The 20,348-nt window shown below is 40.4% G+C and overlaps 1 protein-coding gene across 2 annotated transcripts in view; it reads left to right on the top strand.

Annotated features, from left to right (window-relative positions):
- Nucleotides 1-20,348, top strand: part of CACNA2D3 (calcium voltage-gated channel auxiliary subunit alpha2delta 3) — an 870,293-nt gene that overhangs the window by 640,287 nt on the left and 209,658 nt on the right. The window lies entirely within an intron of this gene.

The raw sequence follows: 20,348 nt of genomic DNA, 5'->3' as shown, positions 1-20,348 counted from the left end.
AGTTATGTCTCTGTAAACATGCTTATTTTAATCTCTTGGCTGATCTACAACTAAAAATGTCCCATTTGGATATCCCTCTTATGTGTAGCAGTAATTAATGATTGTTGTCTATAAATTATCATTTTTGTAATTCTAATAATTTGAGAGTTTTACAAATATTCTAGCCCTTTTGGCTATTTTCTAGAGCAATGGTTTGCACAGAAACACCAAAAAAAAGGTTTTGTTTTTCCTGTGATTCTTAAACACCTCTGAGATAATTTCTAGATTCTATAAATTTTAACCCTTAATACAAAGTAGGAGTGATATTATACTAACTGGTTATACACTTGATCAGTAAATATTTTCACCAAATACATAGGCAGTGTCCTGAAGTCTTGGTTAAAAACATGTAGCAATACAGACCTGAAGCCTTCAGGCCGATACAAATCTGTTCTTTTTAGTGAAAATTGAACCACTTTCTCCTTTGGGTACATTGTTCTTGAGTTCAGCAATGGAGAAAGGTCCATATTTTGTAGAACAGTACAACAGTTTGCATTTTTTCTCTTATATGATTATTGATGTCTACGAAAATGTCTGGGAGATTCCATTTTATAATAATAACAGAATTGCCCAGAGTTGTTTGCAAATGTATATTCAGTAGTCACAAAACCAGTCCAGTTTTCAAACTGCATATTCATCTAAGTAGGTTCTGTCTATAGGAACTAGACATCAGTTTTTCACTGTGTGATTAACTTAATCTCTGTAACATGGAGCCTTGAATACTTAAAATAAATGCTTTGGGGGCATTTCAAATTTGGCTGTTTATGTGATTAACTTTTCAATACAGGTGCACCTTTCCCCTTCATTTTGTGTTGTCTTTACACAAATTTGGACTTTCTCAAAGACAGTGTCTTGAAGGTCTTGAAGGTACCCTGTGTCTTGCCTGGCATCATATTAGTTAACATAGGCTTCAAAATTCAGAGCAGGCATAAGCATTTTTCTCAAAACCATAGTTAAAGAAAACCACATCTCTAATCCTGTTTGGAACAGCAATTGATGGAGTCAGAGCTATACAGTATGGCAAAACGATCCCTGTTTAATAGCCAGACCATGTGTTTTGTTTCCTGTTAGGAATAGCTTAACTTGCCTTCTTGAACAAACACAGCAGGGTTTGAGATCTGTTGTTCTATGCCTGCTGTGATATTCTGTGCTGCTTAACTTGTATGAGGACTCAGGAGTGCATAAATTAGTTTCTTAAATGAGGGTCGATTTTTGGTTTTTCTTTCAGGATGGGACTGCTTTATTAATCTCTTCCCCTAAGTGTAAATGGGATCCTGAATTCATTTGCATTTTCTTTATATCCTTGTTTATATTGTATTTAGGAGGAATAAATGGAAGCAATCATTTATCTAAAGACTTCTTTCCTTTCTTCCTTTCTTTCGTCTTGTTCTTTAGGTATAAACTCATGCAAGTAGAATTTGGCCAGCTCTTATCTCAGTGTAATCAGATTTCAGCAATTGTGGAGCATCATTTATCATTCCTCGTCTCATTTAACTTCTGCACTTTGAAATGTTGACTTGTCATTGAAAATAGAAAATTGAAAGTTTGCAAAGCTGCTGTTTTCAGAGAACTGTAGGTCTAGTGATTTTAGTGTTTCATTACAGTTATATAAGCGGCTAAATGGATGCAAATGAAGTGCAAAATGGAGAGGTGATAGCTATTTACGTTTGGGTCTGGTTTATGACTCATTTGCTTTTACCTTGACTGGCTTTCTGTGTAAGCTATTATATTTGTTTTGATAATTCTGTTTTCTTCCTCATCATTTACTCTTATAAGAACACATGCAGGCATCTTTTATATGCATTCTCAAGCTGGGGCTGTTAACATTGACTAAACTCAAGAGTCGGAAAGGTGGTAGCAGTACAGTGAGCTATAACTTAAATTAGCAGATTTATTTTGTGAATAAGGCAAGGGAAGTAGAAACTGGAGCAAGTCCAATCACTTTAGCTCCCCCCATGGTCAGTGTGCTGGATGCTGTGGAAATCTCAGTTACAACATATTGTTCCACCATGATGATGATCACAGAACTAAGCATTTTATTCTTTGTGGTGGTTCCGTACGAGGGTATCTATGGCTTTCCAGAGAAGCTGCCCTGTTGCTGTGAAAGGAGGGAGACTTTGCAAGGTTCACAGCCATGGGAGTCTTTTTCAAGACAAGAATGCGGGAGTGGGTTGCTGTCTCCTCCTCCAGGAGATCTTACCCACCCAGGGATCAAACACAAGTCTCCTGTGTCTCCTGCTTTGAAAGTGGATTCTTTAACTGAGCCACCTGGGAAGCCCTCATGTGAATCATGGCCGGTCCCTTTCCCATTGGTCCTGTTACACTGTGTGTTTGAGACCATAAAGAAATGAATGCCAAACCTTCAGATTAAAAGTGCCTGGCTTCCTGATGGCGGGATGACCCTCAGAAGAGTGCACTGGGGCTCTGGCTGAAGCCCCATAAGGGCTACTGGGCGACCAGAGAGCTCTATTTTGGGAGCAGGATGTTATTTGCATTTCTTATTTAGAGGAGATGATTTGTTAAATTTCAACAACCTTATATCTTTTTTTGTGTATCTGGGAAAAAATGTTCAAGTTGTACCCATTTTCATATATATTTGAACTTTTATAGCATTTATGTAGTGTTTTATAATAAGGAAAAGAACCAAGTGACAACAGAGAAGTACGTGAGCAGCACTTACCAGGGCCCACCCATGATGAATGCTTAACTCAGAGAAATACTACTGATAATGCTAGTCCATGCCTTGTTCAGTAGAGACACATTCAATACAAATAAAGCTTAAATGGTTTTAAAACACTGGTATCAGTTCAGTTCAGTCACTCAGTCGTGTCCGACTCCTTGCGACCCCATGAATCGCAGCACGCCAGGCCTCCCTGTCCATCACCATCTCCCGGAGTTCACTCAGACTCATGTCCATCGAGTCCGTGATGCCATCCAGCCATCTCATCCTCGGTCGTCCCCTTCTCCTCCTGCCCCCAATCCCTCCCAGCATCAGAGTCTTTTCCAATGAGTCAACTCTTCGCATGAGGTGGCCAAAGTACTGGAGCTTCAGCTTTAGCATCATTCCTTCCAAAGAAATCCCAGGGTTGATCTCCTTCAGAATGGACTGGTTGGATCTCCTTGCAGTCCAAGGGACTCTCAAGAGTCTTCTCCAACACCACAGTTCAAAAGCATCAATTCTTCGGCGTTCAGCTTTCTTCACAGTCCAACTCTCACATCCATACATGACCACAGGAAAAACCATAGCCTTGACTAGACGGACCTTAGTTGGCAAAGTAATGTCTCTGCTTTTGAATATACTATCTAGGTTGATCATAACTTTTCTTCCAAGGAGTAAGCGTCTTTGAATTTCATGGCTGCAGTCACCATCTGCAGTGATCTTGGAGCCCAAAAAAATAAAGTCTGACACTGTTTCTACTGTTTCCCCATCTATTTCCCATGAAGTGTTGGGACCGGATGCCATGATCTTCGTTTTCTGAATGTTGAGCTTTAAGCCAACTTTTTCGCTCTCCTCTTTTACTTTCATCAAGAGGCTCTTTAGCTCCACTTCACTTTCTGCCATAAGGGTGGTGTCATCTGCATATCTGAGGTTATTGATATTTCTCCCGGCAATCTTGATTCCAGCTTGTGTTTCTTCCAGTCCAGCATTTCTCATGATGTACTCTGCATAGAAGTTAAATAAGCAGGGCGACAATATACAGCCTTGACATACTCCTTTTCCTATTTGGAACCAGTCTGTTGTTCCATGTCCAGTTCTAACTGTTGCTTCCTGACCTGCATACAGGTTTCTCAGGAGGCAGGTCAGGTGGTCTGGTATTCCCATCTCTCTCAGAATTGTCCACAGTTTATTGTGATCCACACAGTCAAAGGCTTTGGCATAGTCAATAAAGCAGAAATAGATGTTTTTCTGGAACTCTCTTGCTTTTTCCATGATCCAGCGGATTTTGGCAATTTGATCTCTGGTTCCTCTGCCTTTTCTAAATACAGCTTGAACATCAGGGAGTTCATGGTTCACGTGTTGCTGAAGCCTGGCTTGGAGAATTTTGAGCATTACTTTACTAGCATGTGAGATGAGTGCAATTGTGCAGTAGTTTGAGCATTCTTTGGCATTGCCTTTCTTTGGGATTGGAATGAAAACTGACCTTATCCAGTCCTGTGGCCACTGCTGAGTTTTCCAAATGTGCTGGCATATTGAGTGCAGCACTTTCACAGCATCATCTTTCAGGATTTGAAATAGCTCCACTGTAATTCTATCACCTCCATTAGCTTTGTTCGTAGTGATGCTTCCTAAGGCCCACTTGACTTCACATTCCAAGATGTCTGGCTCTATGTTAGTGATCACATCGTCATGATTATCTGGGTCGTGAAGATCTTTTTTGTACAGTTCTTCCGTGTATTCTTGCCACCTCTTCTTAATATCTTCTGCTTTTGTTAGGTCCATACCATTTCTGTCCTTTATTGAGCCCATCTTTGCATGCAATGTTCCCTTGGTATCTCTAATTTTCTTGAAGAGATCTCTAGTCTTTCCCATTCTGTTCTTCAGAATGACTCTATAGTTCTTCACTTTAGGGGATTTCCTGAGTGGCAGGTGTAGTAGGTCATTCTTGTGACTTACTCTAGAGAAAACATATACTTGCACTGTATACTCATGGACATAGCCTTTATTTTCATCACTTTTTGGACATAATTTTTTGATACAAACAATTCTAATTTGCACCAACAAAATTTGTCTACTTTTATTGTTTCTGCATATTAAAGTTGGAAAACTGATTTGCCTTTTCAGGTTTTTTTTGTATTAAAATCACATATTTGTTGATCTGATCATAGTTCAGCCCCCTGATCCTTTTTCCTGTCACATTATTCCCAGGTCACACCCCCAATTAATGGGTATATATCCACTACAAACCCCAATACAGCCCAGTTCCGTGAGAACTGGAGGGATGGCTCTGTGCAACCTTCCACACATCTCGTGCCAAAGGATTCAACTGAAATGACCCTCTGGGGTAAATTGGAGCAATTGTGCAATCACGTACAGCAAAACTACTGAGAAGTCCAAAAGCAGAAAGTTAGATGTTTATCCATTCAAATTAGCTGGAAGGATTTTGGAAAACCCATCCTAGTTTCATGAGGTAGAAAAATGTCAGGCAAAGGACTAATGCCATGGTATGGACTTTCTTTTTCCAGAAATGACTAATGGAATTGAACCACTCGCTGAATCATGAGCCCTGTGTGCTTGGATTGGACCCATCCGTGTTTGCCCAGGGCTGGGACACATTAGATGATTTGGCTGGGTGCTTCTGACGCATCTCTCCTTTCGTTCCTGACCTCCTTCCTCTCTAACAATTTCCTTCCCATTGTGCATCATTCCTTACCTTCTTTAATATTTGCAGTGCCAACGACCACCACCTTGAACTACTTTCTAAAGCATGTTATCTATATCATGGGATAAGGAGAAAATCTTTAAATATTTTGTGTATATAATTTGAATGCAGAGATAGATGAAGTTCAAGTTTGGGAGAGCAGTGGATGGATTTCAGAGAAGCTTAAGGACTTCTCTCCCTAACCTGGCACAGTTGTTACGAGATCAGTTGTACTTATTGGATGTGTCAGGCACTGTATTAGGTGCTTTACATCCATAATTCTATTTAATCTTCCCCCAGACTCTTGGAGTTACTCCTTTTAGGGATGAGTTGCTTGGTTGCCTCTTTTACCACACACTCCAAGATCCTTAAGGCAAAATATCATTTGTCTTTGTACCCTGAAAACAGGAGGCTGAGGGCAGAATGATTTGCTCGGGACTTTAGTTTCAGGTCAGCCGAGGCACAAACCTGCACCCTGCTACCTTTTGTGACCTAGAGCAAGGTACCGTCCCCTTTATCTTTAATTGATCCAGCTGTAAGATGGCTTGTAGACACTTCACCAGGGTTAAATTTAGTGCTATATAGATGTTAAATGTTTAAAGCAATGTTCAGTAATAGCAAGGCAAGTTTGGAAATAGAACATGACTGGGTGGATAGGTAGGTGGATAGATAGAAGGAAGGATGAATAAATGCAAAATGACTCAACAAATTTGAGTTATTTGTTCAGAGATAATTCAGGCCTGTTTGCTTCTGTAGCTCATTTCTCCTGTGTTTCTTTCCAAGGAAACCATAATGTTCAACTAAACTATTTTTTAAAAGTCCTTTTTCTTTACCTCTGTGATGTCATAAAACTTTTGCCCCTATCAGCAGCAACAGCACACCGGTACCAGCCTCCCAGACCCTCGTTACAGTCTAAGTTTGACCTCATTTTCGCAGGCAAGATACCCGAAGAAAAGGTGGCAAGAGTGAGCAGAGGATATACAATATAAAATGGATAACGCTAGCCCAGAGTCGTGTTCGGACTCTGGTACCAATTCTCAGTAACTCATTTTCCTCTCTGAGTTTCATTTATAAAATAAATAAAAGGTTAGGATTAAAATAAATTCATTCAAGGATCATTTGCTGAACACTTCTTACATACCAGGCTCCATGTGTCATGCTGTGGATAAAGAGAGGAGCCATTCCCAGCTTCTGCCCTTAGAGTTCATAGGCTCTACAGAAACCCCAGCTTTGCTTCCAGCCCTGGAGTTCGGTGACTTTGCTGTATTAACCGTTAGCACGAATTTGGTCTTAGGTTATATCTTAGCTTGCTTTTATGATTATTTTTGTGGTGAAGTTTGAAGACTTGCTGTTCTCTGGAACTCTGCATTCAGTTGAGTAAAAAAGCCTACTTAAACTGGTCAACCACTTGTGAAAGAATGAAACTAGATCACTTTCTAATACCACACACAAAAATAAACTCAAAATGGATTAAAGATCTAAATATAAGACCAGAAACTATAAAACACCTAGAGAAGAACATAGGCAAAACACTCTCCGACATAAATCACAGCAGGATCCTCTATGATCCACCCCCCAGAATTCTGGAAATAAAAGCAAAAATAAACAAATGGGATCTAATTAAAATTAAAAGCTTCTGCACAACAAAGGAAAATATAAGCAAGGTGAAAAGACAGCCTTCTGAATGGGAGAAAATAATAGCAAATGAAGCAACTGACAAACAACTAATCTCAAAAATATACAAGCAACTCATGCAGCTCAATTCCAGAAAAATAAACGACCCAATCAAAAAATGGGCCAAAGAACTAAATAGACATTTCTCCAAAGAAGACATATGGATGGCTAACAAATACATGAAAAGATGCTCAACATCACTCATTATTAGAGAAATGCAAATCAAAACCACAGTGAGGTACCACTTCACACCAGTCAGAATGGCTGCGATCCAAAAATCTGCAAGCAATAAATGCTGGAGAGGGTGTGGAGAAAAGGGAACCCTCCTACACTGTTGGTGGGAATGCAAACTAATACAGCCACTATGGAGAACAGTGTGGAGATTCCTTAAAAAGCTGGAAATAGAACTGCCTTATGACCCAGCAATCCCACTGCTGGGCATACACACCAAGGAAACCAGAATTGAAAGAGACACATGTACCCCAATGTTCATCGCAGCACTGTTTATAATAGCCAGGACATGGAAGCAACCTAGATGTCCATCAGCAGATGAATGGATAAGAAAGCTGTGGTACATATACACAATGAAGTATTACTCAGCCATTAAAAAGAATACATTTGAATCAGTTCTAATGAGATGGATGAAACTGGAGCTGATTATACAGAGTGAAGTAAGCCAGAAAGAAAAACACCAATACACTATACTAACACATATACATGGAATTTAGAAAGATGGCAATGATGACCCTGTATGCAAGACAGCAAAAGAGACACAGACGTGTAGAGCAGACTTTTGGACTCAGAGGGAAAGGGAGAGGGTGGAATGATTTGGGAGAATGGCATTGAAGGATGTATACTATCATGTAAGAAACAAATCACCAGTCTATGTCCCATGCAGGATACAGGATGCTTGGGGCTGGTGCACGGGGATGACCCAGAGAGACGTTATGGGGAGGGAGGTGGGAGGGGGGTTCATGTTTGGGAATGCATGTACACCCGTGGTGGATTCATGTCAATGTATGGCAAAACCAATACAGTATTGTAAAGTAAAATAAAGTAAAAATAAAAATTAAAAAAAAAGAAAGCCTACTTAAGTGAACAGTGCAAAGAAATAGAGGAAAACAAATGGGAGAGACTGGAGATCTCTTCAAGAAAATTGGAGATACAAAGGGAACATTTCATGCAAAGATGGTCACATAAAAGGACAGAAATGGCAAGGACCTAACAGAAGACCTATATGAAAAAGGTCATAATGACCTAGATAACCATGATGGTGTGACCATTCACTTAGAGCCAGACATCCTGAAGTGTGAAGTCAAGTAAACTTTAGGAACCATTACTACACACAAAGCTAGTGGAAGTGATGGAATTCCAGCTCTACTTTTTCAGATCCTAAAAGATGATGCTGTTAAAGTGCTGCACTCAGTATGTCAGCAAATTTGTAAAACTCAGCAGTAGCCATACTGTGAAAGGTCAGTTTTCATTCCAATCCCAAAGAAGGGCAGTACCAAAATATGTACAAACTGCCATACAGTTGTGCTCACTTCACATGCTAGGAAGGTAATGCTCAAAATCCTTCAAGCTAAGCTTCAACAGTACATGAACTGAGAACATCCAGATGTACAAGCTGGATTTAAAAAAGGCAGAGGAACCAGAGGCCAAATTGCCAACATCTGTTGGATCAGAGAGAAAGCAAGGGAATTTCAGAAAAACATCTACTTCTGCTTCATTGACTATGTGAAAAGTTTCGACCGTATGAATCACAACAAACTGGAAACTTGTTAGAGATGGGAATACCCAATCACCATGCCTGTCTCTGTATGCAGGTCAAGAAGCAATAGTTAGAACCAGACATGGAACAATGGACTGGTTCAAAATTGGAAAAAGGGTACATCAAGGCTGTCTATTGTCAACCAGCTTATTTAACTTACATTCAGAATACATCATGTGAAATGCTGGACTGGGTGAATCACAAGCTGGAATCAAGATTGCTGGGAAAAATAACAACAGTCTCAAATATGCAGATGATACCAGCCTAATGGCAGAAATCCAGCATCAGCTGGATCATGGAAAAAGCAAGAGAGTTCCAGAAAAACATCTATTTCTGCTTTATTGACTATGCCAAAGCCTTTGACTGTGTGGATCACAATAAACTGTGGAAAATTCTGAAAGAGAGTGGAATACCAGAGCACCTGACCTGCCTCTTGAGAAACCTGTATGCAGGTCAGGAAGCAACAGTTAGAACTGGACATGGAACAACAGACTGGTTCCAAATAGGAAAAGGAGTGCGTCAAGGCTGTATATTGTCACCCTGCTTATTTAACTTTTATGCAGTGTACATCATGAGAAATGCTGGGCTAGAAGAAGCACAAGCTGGAATAAAGATTGCCAGGAGAAATATCAATAACTTCAGATATGCAAATGACACCACCCTATGGCAGAAAGTGAAGAAGAACTAAAGAGCCTCTTGATGAAAGTGAAAGAGGAGAGTGAAAAAGTTGGCTTAAAGCTCAACATTCAGAAAACTAAGATCATGGCATCCAGTCCCATCACTTCATGGCAAATAGATGGGGAAACAGTGGCTGACTTAATTCTTCTGGGCCCCAAAATCACTGCAGATGGTGACTGCATCCATAAAATTAAAAGACGCTTACTCCTTGGAAGGAAAGTTATGACCAACCTAGACAGCATATTAAAAAGCAAAGACATTACTTTGCCTACAAAGATCTGTCTAGTCAAGGCTCTGGTTTTTCCAGTGGTCATGTATGGATGTGAAAGTTGGACTATAAAGAAAGCTGAGTGCCGAAGAATTGATGTTTTTGAACTGTGGTGTTGGAGAAGACTCTTGAGAGTCCCTTGGACTGCAAAGAGATCCAACCAGTCCATCCTAAAGGAGATCAGTCCTGAGTGTTCATTGGAAAGACTGATATTGAAGCTGAAACTCCAATACTTTGGCCAACTGACGCAAAGAGCTGATTCATTTGAAAAGACCCTGATGCTGGGAAAGATTGAAGGCAGGAGGAGAAGGGGACGACAGAGAATGAGATAGTTGGATGGATGTCATCACCAACTCAATGGACGTGGGTTTGTGTGGACTCCAGGAGTTGGTGATGGACAGGGAGGCCTGGCGTGCTGCAGTTCGTGGGGTCACAAAGAATCAGACATGACTGAGCGACTGAACTGAACTGAATTGAATGGCAGAAAGCAAAGAGGAACTAAAGAGCCTTTTGATGAGGGTGAAAGAGGAGAGTGAAAAAGCTGTCTTAAAATTCAACATTCAAAAAACTAAGATCCTGGCATCCATTCCCATCACTTCATGGCAAATAGTTGGAGAGAAAGTGGAAGCAGTGTCAGATTTTATTTTCTTGGGCTCTAAAATCACTGTGGACTGTGACTGCAGCCATGAAATTAAAAGATGCTTGCTCCTTGGAAGGAACACTATGACAAACCTAGACAGCATATTAAAAAGCAGAGACATCACTTTGCCAACAAAGGTCTATATAGTCAAAGCTATGGTTTTTCCAGTCGTCATGTACTGGTGTGAGAGTTGGACCATAAAGAAGGCTGAGTGCCGAAGAATCGATGCTTTCAAATTGTTGTGCCAGAGAAGACTCTTGAGAGTCTTTGGATAACTAAGGAGATCTAACCAGTTAATTCTAAATCAGAAATATTCATTGGAAGGAGTGATGCTGAAACTGAATCTTCCGTAGTTTGGTCACTTGATATGAAGAGCTGAGTCACTGGAAAAGACCCTGATGGTGGGAAAGATTGAGGGCAGGAGAAGAAGGAGGTGACAGAGGACAAGATGGTTGTATGGCATTACCAACTCAATGGCAATAAGCTCAAGCAAACTGTGGGAGCTAGTGAAGGACAGGGAAGTCTTGTGTGCTGCAGTCCATGGGGTCGCAAAGAGTCGGACACTACTAAGCGACTGAATAACAAGTGAAGTTTGAGAACATATGTTTCCCATTTCCACTTTGTTATGGAAGGTTTTATGGAGGAAGCAGCATTTCAGGGGGTCTTTAAACGGGAAAGATTTTGTCCCAGGGCCTTGAAGCCCTGACTGTTGGCTGTGTTTTCAGGCATTAGGGAGATGTCTAATCCATGTTTGTAAAAATACAAATCTTTGGCCACAGTTGGGGAGGGGGAGGGCGGTGGTGTTCAGTTATGTGGCATAGCTGATCATGAATATTAGCCAAAATCCAGTGCCCCTAATAATTCCTATTTCCTTATTTTGAGGATTCCTGAAATAAGCCTGTTGTATACTGTAAAGCAGTTCCCTAAGACAGCTTTCAGATATGTTACTCTGTAATATTCTCTTATGCATGAATTTGCTTATGTACATGTCCCTGGTCAAAGACTGCATCCTTCCTGTCTAGATGTTTACCCATAAAATGTAGTCCCTGCTTAATGACTTATTCTTTGAAACACTGGGGTGAGGTGAGGGGTCGGGGGAGACAGAGCAAAAAAATTTTCCTGAGTAGCAACAACTTTATTAGAAAACAGTTATTTTGAGATTCTCATTCAGATGTTCTAACAGTATTTAGCATTATCATTCACAAAATTGTCTTCAAGTTGTTAAAAAGAGAAAAAGAGAACAAACAAATTCAGCATTTTAGTTCATATGAGATGCAGTTAAAGTTCAAAGAGGGAAATCTGTTTACTTTTATATTCAGGCAACTTAAAACACAGTGAATCCCATAGAAATTCAGAATCTCCAGATCTCAGATGAAGGTAATGATTCTGTAAAAAGAGGAAAAGTCTTGGCTAAAGCATTGTGTCATGTAGCATTTCAAGGACTGAGTTATGACGATTAAGACAATCAAATGCAAAGCAAGGTAGAAATATTACTTAGAAGGTTTGCTTCTTCTTTACTATTTTTCTTTGCTACTTTCTTAATGCCTTAAGTTATTTAGGGTTCAGGCATTTTATAAGAATATTGAAAAATGCCAGTACAAAATGGGAGTCTAGACAGTGGTTGGTGTTCTTAATTTGTCTAGATTTTAAAAGGAAAACAAATCATCTTAGTAGTATTATAAAAAACAGTTCATATTGTTTACACGGAAAGGATCAATTCAATTAAAAACAATAATGCCTGCTTTTTCTAAATAGCTTGTTATAAAAAATATCCAAAATACTGATAATCAAATATGTTTAACCTAGACTATAAAAAATTATTCTGATAGCATTTCCATATCAGATTATTACCATGGTTTATATAAAGGACTATTTTGATCTTTATGCAGAGGGATTTAAGTAGGATTATTATTATTTGTTTTACTAAGTTTAAGACATTAATATTCATTGCAAGCATATTCTACTCAATGGTTTTATTTATAAAATGTTTTCTGTAAGTGAGAATTTATGGAATGTTCTTTTTATTAAAATTTTCCATCATACAGAAAAGAGATTCTTTAGAAAGCACTTAAAGATACACAGACAGAGCCAGTAGTGATTTAAGAATCTTTTGGTTTTATCACTGAAGCAAGCTATTCTTGCTCTTCCTTCTCATTTCAAAATGACTTCTTAGATTATTGAGTAAATTAATTTTTAACTGTGCCTATGGATGTAAATCCTCTTGTTAAAAATCAGCCAGTGTTAAAACAGCCAGCAAATTTCATGATCATCACTAATAGCTGTGGCAGTCTAAGTAATATGAGGGTAAAATTCACAACCAGAGTCAGATAATGTGAATATTAGCCAAGCAGACAGTGTTGATACTGAGATTCCTTTTCAGGCTTAAAAATATACCAATAGGATTTAGTTTCCGTGTTTCAGTGGCTTTTCACATACATTCTACCTCTGAAGAGTGTCTATATGTTTCTCCTAGGAAAAGGTCCTTCTGTGTATACCCAGTACAGAAATTTAAGACAGATCACTGAGTATGGTTCTTACCAGATTCTTACCCTGCTACTTCTGTTCATATTGAGGATAACGGATGTTGTGATGGTAGAAGGAGAGGGAGATTCTGGGGAGGGGAAATAAGCAGACATTGTAAAGGAGTAGATCCAGAGCGCCTTTTTGGTCTGGGAAAGGTGGAAAGGTCCAGGGATCTTCTCTGTGTGTGCGGTGGGGGCAGGGGGTGGGTGGGAGGGACTCTGTATATCTACATACTCTGTGCATGTCCTGTTTTCCAGATCTATGTTTCCGTGACCTTCTCGTTAGTGCTGTCTCACCAACTAATTTGTACAGAGTGTTATTCTGTTAACTGTCTACTGTCCAGCTTTCCGTTCACTATGGGGTGTGAAAACTGGAGAACATGGATGGCATCTGCCATCTCTAAATCTGTGTTTGAGAAAGTGGGTGGGAAAGAACCCTCTTTTCCTCCATCCTCTCATCATGTTCTCAGATCATAAACACTTTTTTTTTCTTTTAAGAATCAGTGGTTCTCCTTTCAAAATGTTTCATCTGATATTTAAAGATGTACACAGCTGCATATTTCCCCCAAAGGTTATTGGCAGAAGTAATAGTTGATATCACCTGTGTTTCAGTTTGATGGGAAACTAAGTGACATTGGTTACAATTTAAATGCTTTTTTATTGGTGAAAGTGAAGTTGCTCAGTCGTGTCTGACTCTTTGCAACCCCATAGATGGTAGCCTACCAGGCTCCTCCGTCTGTGGGACTTTCCAGGCAAGAGTACTGGAGTGGGTTGTCCATTTCCTTCTCCAGAGAATCTTCCCAACCCAGGGATTGAACCTGGGTCTCCCGCATTGTAGGCAGACGCTTTACCATCTGAGCCACCAGGAAAGCCTTGCGAACCCATGGACAGTAGTAGTCTGCACCAAGCTCCTCCGTCCATGGGATTTTCCAGGCAAGAGTACTGGAGTGGGTTGCCGTTTCCTTCTCCAGGGAATCTTCCCTGTAAATTGTTTATTTCCCAGGACCTTGTGCCTGCAATTCACCCTAAGTGCCTCTAGATGGTGGTAGTGTCTTTTTCTGGAGTGCAAGTTCATGTCATACTAGGTGTTGGAAGGAAAACAAGAGATGCAGGTGGGTACTCACAAATTATGTACACACATATATAAAGTATTTCTGTATCATGTTATACATTTGTATGATGTATTTTATTAAAGTAGTCAATATGCTGATCAACTTTAATAAGAAAGTAAAAACACAAACATAGGAGGAAGGATAGAAGAAATAAGATATTTGTGGAGAGATGGCCTTTGTTCTTGGCTTAGAGCCATTCTCTTCCCAAACTGAGTTCCCCACTTGTGCACAACCTTCTCTTTTGGCCCAAACCTCCAGGGTTGAGCAGATGGCAGGAGGCTCTGCTGAAAACCACCTGGCAACCCTCAAATGAGCTGCCGAGCCTGACGCCCTTGACTCACTCAGATGCCTTCTCAGGGCCAGGGGTCCTGCTTACCTCCTTTCTCTGGGGCTTGGCACTCATCACCAGGGCCCTCCAGCTACAGGATAAACAGAGAATTCTGCCACTGGCCCTAGCAAGCATCCTCTGAATGGAGATGTGAAAGAAGGCAACATAGCAGATGTCCTTGAAAAGTCACAAATCCGGTGCATGTCCTTTTGGGCAAAGAGAGAAAACTCACTGCCTCAATTTATCCCAATAGAAGAATGCATGGATGGAATTGATCTTAGGGTTGAAGACTTTTAGGACTGGTACCTTCCCATCCCTTTCCCCTTCTTTCCTCTCTCTCCCTGCTTTTCCCTCATTACACACACATGCACACACACACACACACACACACTCATCTCTCCTCATCTTTCTGGGTTGACTTTATTTTCTCAATTGCTTCTCTGTGAAGAGGGGACATGGCTATCAGGCTTACATTCCTAAAACCACACACAAAGCAGTGTAGAGTTTTTTTTCTTATTCACTCCAGATGGAAAAAAGGAAAAGTCCCCAGATAGCCTACTTTGAGCCCATGTGTCTAATTAACGAAGCAATCAGTGTGACCTGGGCAGAGAGAGAGAGTAAGAGTGTGTGTGTGTGTGTGTGTGTGTGTCTATGTGAAGGGCTGTGGTTGGCACAGCCTGAGTTGGATGCCCAGCCACATGTGCAGTGTGGGAGAAGTTAACTGTCAATAAAACACTGTGTATGGAAAGGGTGAAGAATATTTCCCTAAAGGACGGGGTTGATATTTGCAAACAGAAGAAAAAAAGTGCTAGGCAATTTTTTCAAAAGGTCTACCCTGCATTGTTCCATTTGCAAATATTCTTAAGTAAAGTAATTGATGAAATTGCTGTGCAGCAGATAACTTGTTGCTAGTGTTGTTAACCTGGTTTTCAGAAAGTTTCTGAATTGGTCCAAGAAGCCCGGAAGAGTATTTTTATTTTTGTTCAGGCTGGTCATGAAGAAGATAGCCTTCTGCTAACGTAATGGGAGCCAGTGTGCCTGGCCCAGCCAGCTCTTCCCTCTCTGCCTCATTCTTTCCTGTGCCTGCTGGTGGACTTGTGGTTCCTCAGGGCTAAGACCTGTGTCTTATTCCTGGTTGTCTTCCCAGCACGTGGCATGAAACTTGGCACATAGCTGATGCTCAGGGAATGTTTATCAAGGAAATCAATGAATAATAATGACTAGACCTGCAGCAAAATTGGTAGACCACAAACCCGCTGCTGTTATGCTATCTGGGCCGCACCCTACAGCCGTTAGTGGGAAACTAATCAGGCGTTAGGAGGAGAAGCCTGGCATCACTGCGTGTACCTCACACATGAATCCAAATGCATATTCATATGAGCCCACATGCATGATTAACTTGGGAAGCTGACAGGAAGCAGTCAATCTGTTGAGCAAGTTTGTGTTTTATAAACCAGATGTTCAGTATTATTATTCATCATTTCCTTTGATACCAGAATGGTCTCCATTATGTAGCATAGGAAATGAAGGATATGGAATAATATACACTTTTTATACAGCTGAATACCACAACCAAGCATTTCAGAGGCCTGTTCAAAGCCTGGGCAAGTGTAATTGAATGGCAGTTCATTTTGGGATTCACACTTGGACTTAAGTTAATGGGATTTTGCCCAGATGGACCATTGTGACCCCCCTCTCCCATTCCTAACCTTGGAAAATGAATGTTGACTTTATGTCTGCATTTTTCTTGGAAGATGTGTCTATGAATCATAGGCAGTGCTCTTGCCTCAATGGCCTTTACAGGTTAGGGAGCCACAGAAAAGCAGGGACCCTCTAGTGTGGTGTGGGGACAGAGGGTGTCTGGCTGTGGTTGGCTGTGTTACTCTTGATTGGTGGTCTTAAGAAAAAAACCTGCTTTTTCCTGTGGCAGGAGTACAGAATGCCTTTCAATCCAAAGGTGCTTACTGTGCATATTAACTTTCAATTTGATGTTCCTTCTCCACGAAATGTTTAAGGTTCACAGAACCCAGACCCACTGGAGAGTGGGAAAGATGGAACTGGTCAAGAAGAGCATCTTCATGTTGTGCAAGTGTTATTTCCGGAGTGCTGCCAGCCCTCATGGCCATACTGATGAGTTGGTATATGATCGGAAGAGCTACGGGTTAGGGTTCTGGCCAAACCAATGCAAATCTGAGCCAGAACTGTCCCTGAAAGAGGAACATGTGAGCTCATAGCAGTGGCTAGACTGAGTCCACCGCACTTCCTTTGTTTACCTGTAGCTGCTTAAAAATGAATGGTTTCTGTGCAAATGCAATATTATTTTTTTTTAATTTAAGTAATGGTACAGTAATTATATTTGGAATTAGCCCCTGAATGAAGTTGATACTATATCCTGGCTTAATATTTAGAAGTTAGTTTCCCATGATCTTGTATTTGGGCCAGGACAATTACCAGTGACTTATAACTGATTTTTTACTGTTTGCAGGAAAAAGTTTCATTTCTCATTATTGTCAGTGGTTATGTGTTTATTTCATCCATGATACATATTGGCATTGCTTGAAATTTTGATTTGAGCTCCAGAGTGGAAGTTGCCCAGGGTTATGGATCAGTTCAAATCAGTTTTCTTTGTAGCATTCAGGTTTAATCAAGGAGTCAGAATGTGGGAAGATTTCTGATTCTGGGGGAATTATTTATCGTGGCTTGGTTCTGCCTTTGAAAATGGCATTGCATGCCCCCATTGTTGGCCATAGTATACTTTAAGTATATTTAGCAAGGTATTGGAACCGTGGTTCCAAAAACTGTTATATACTGGTTGGCTTGGCTCCTGGCAACAGTGATTGTCAGCATTATCTTATAGTTAATATTATTTGGTTATTAATATTATATATAGTTTGTTTATTTATACTAGTACCAAAATTAGGCTGCCCCAGATGATAGATTACATGATTAAATGTGTATTACTCCCGATTCTCCAGAGAAAGAAAACCATATGAGATGTGTGTGTATGTTTTTTCCTTAAATTTAGGATAAGTGTACACACACAAGGAGAAAGGGGGAGAGAGAAATTTTAAGCAATTGCCACTTATATATGTGCTGGGGACTGACACCTCTGAACACTGTAGGGCAGGTTGGCAGGCTGGAAATTCCAACAGAATGGGGTTTTACAGTTTTGGGTCTGAAGACAGTCTGGAAGAAGAATTCCTTCTTCCTTGGGAAAATTTTTTTGTCTTGAGAACTTGACTGATTGGCTAAACCCACACAGATTATGGAGAGTAATCTGCTTTATCAAAGTCTGTTGAGTTTTTATTGACATATAGTTGACCTATAATATTATCTTAGTTTCAGATGTACTAGTTAGTGATTTGACATTTGCAAACATTATGAAATGATCATCACTATATCCAGTAACCATCTGTCCCTGTACAAAATTATTATATTACTGACCACATTCCTTGTGTTGTATATTATATCCCCATAGCTTATTTGTTTTATCACTGGAGGTTTATATCTCTTAAGCCCCTTCACCTATTTCATTCCTACCGTCCACCCCCTCCATCTGTTTGTTTATCTGTGAGTTTGTTTTTACTTTAGCTTGTTTGTTTTGTCTTTTAGATTCCGAGTATGAGTAAGACGTCTGACTTAGGTTTCTTTTAACCTACTGCCTCTGTGCTGGGAATTGAAAAGTGTGAGATTTTGCGAGTGCTCTTTAAGAGCAGAATCTCCATGTCCCATAACACTATGCCTCTTCTAAAGATAAGTCCTGCTGATTTTCAAAGCCACATGTTCAGGGGTCTTGACTTCCCAGTGTAGGACCCCTGGGCTGAGGAGCCTGGAGCTCAGATCACTTGCTCCCTGGGGAGTGCCTCTATAGTTATGGCGTTCCTCCTGTTTGTAAATGCTGACTTGGAGGTATGGGTCTTGACTTTACCACATCTCTGGCCCCCCTATCCATCACATTGTGGTTCCTTCTTGTGTCTTCAGTTGTGGAAAATCTTTTCTGCTAGTCTTCTCATAGATAGTTGCCCTGTAAGTAGTTGTAATTTTGGTGTGTCCTTGGGAGGAGGTGATTTCAGGGTCTTCCTACGCCATCATTTTGGCCATCTCTAAAGTCAACTAGTTTAAATGTTAATTACATTTGAAAAATACATTTACAGCATCTAGGCTGTTGTTTGAGCTAATGACCATTGCCTAATCAGGTTGCCACATAAAATTTACTGTCACATCATGAATTCCCAGTCCTTGAGGGATCATGAGATTCTTGCATTGTTTTGCCTGTCTTGGAAGAATAGGCCCATCTTGACATAGAGGCGAAACTGATAAAAACGTGTCTGTCCCTGTTAAGGGTTTTCCCGACTCATATAAGTTTCTCTTCAACTGTCATCATTATTGATGGTGGAAAGGATTGCCTTTTAACAGTGCTTCTTGAATTTTAATATGCATACTAATTATTAGAATAAAGATTCAGATTCAGAGAATCTGGAGAAGGTTTGGGATTATGCATTTTTAGGGCACTCAGGTGCTGAAGGTGCTGCCGTTCTGCATACTACATTACAAGAAATGCTGTCCTATTGCTCAAATAACCTATTGGAAGAAGAAGACTGGTAAAATATTGACCAAGTTTAATGACCTGTTTTCAGGAGGCCTGCCAGTCCATGGGGACCTCAGTCCATAGCACCCTCTAGATTTCAGGTTCTTCTGCTTATAGTAGTCTTTTCAAAGAAGACTGAGGGAACAACATCTTCTTTTTTGTGAAATTAAAAGTGACACAAAAGTGCCCAAACATCAGAAAACACTCTAACCTGAAGATAGTGGATTCTCATTCACAGGTTGCTTTATTTGAACCCTGAATGGACTGTGAAACCAGGAAGTAAACCTCTCCTACTGATTGGCCACTTTCGGCCGATTTTGCTCTGTGTCATTGGTGTCACATGCCTTAATCTTACTGGAGACTCTGCTACTTGCTAGCCATGTGATCTTGAAGGCAGGGAAAGGAAACTAGCATCCTTTGAGCACTTGCAGATGCCAAGTACTTTGATGGGCAGTTTCACATTTTATCTTCATGGCAACAATGCTGAGGAATAGTTGGTGTTATTTTATATGAAAACATGAAGGGTTAGATAAAGATTCAAAGCTGAGAACTAGAACCAGGTTTATCTTGGACCAAAGCCTACTGTTAACCAAGACTCAGTTTCCCCATTTGCTCACAGAGCAGAGTAGGGGTTTATACCTTTCTCCTGACACTGTTGTGAAGGTCAGATATGATGGTGGGTCTCAGTGCACTTGTATGCAATTCAGTGAGTTACAGAAGTATACTATGGGCTAAATTCAAGGGTTGTTCTTCCAGGAGGAATGTTCAGCTTCTTACCAGTGATTCCAAGATGAAATGATCAAGTTATTTTTTCATTTTGTTTGTTTTCCATCTGGGACTGGCATGCAGATACATGTAGAGATTCAGAAGGGCCATGACTCAGCTACCTTGGGAAGAATAAATGCTTCCAGATTCCATTGTTTGCAGCAGGGGCAACTCGTAAAACCCCTTATGCTCATGCTTGCTGATCCTCAATTTCCACATTAAGGAGAAGCATTAATATTGCACATATTGAACATAAAGTCTGTAAAGTAAAACGATAAAGTCAATCTGTAGTAATAAAATAAAATGAATCACTAGGATCCAAACAGGGCTTTATTTGAACTCAAATGGCCGAATGCAGTAAACAGATCAGCTGGAGTGACTGATGGTAGCTGACATTGTTTCCCCCGCCCATGAGGAGGGGCTAGGATCCTCATCAGCACGTCCAGGTAGAGGAATATTGTCCTCCCACCTATGCCATAAAGACTTGAGTGGACACTGGTCTATTTCCAACAGCCCCTGGTCAGGAAAGGATGAGCTAGTGAAAAGGTATGGCCCCTGGTACTGTTTTTTCCAGACCATTCTCAGGTAACTGGCTTTTCTCTC

The sequence above is a fragment of the Capra hircus genome, chromosome 22 (genome assembly GCF_001704415.2).
Source record: "Capra hircus breed San Clemente chromosome 22, ASM170441v1, whole genome shotgun sequence".
In the NCBI taxonomy this organism is placed as follows: Eukaryota; Metazoa; Chordata; class Mammalia; order Artiodactyla; family Bovidae; genus Capra; species Capra hircus.
This window is presented reverse-complemented; position numbering and strand designations above follow the sequence as displayed.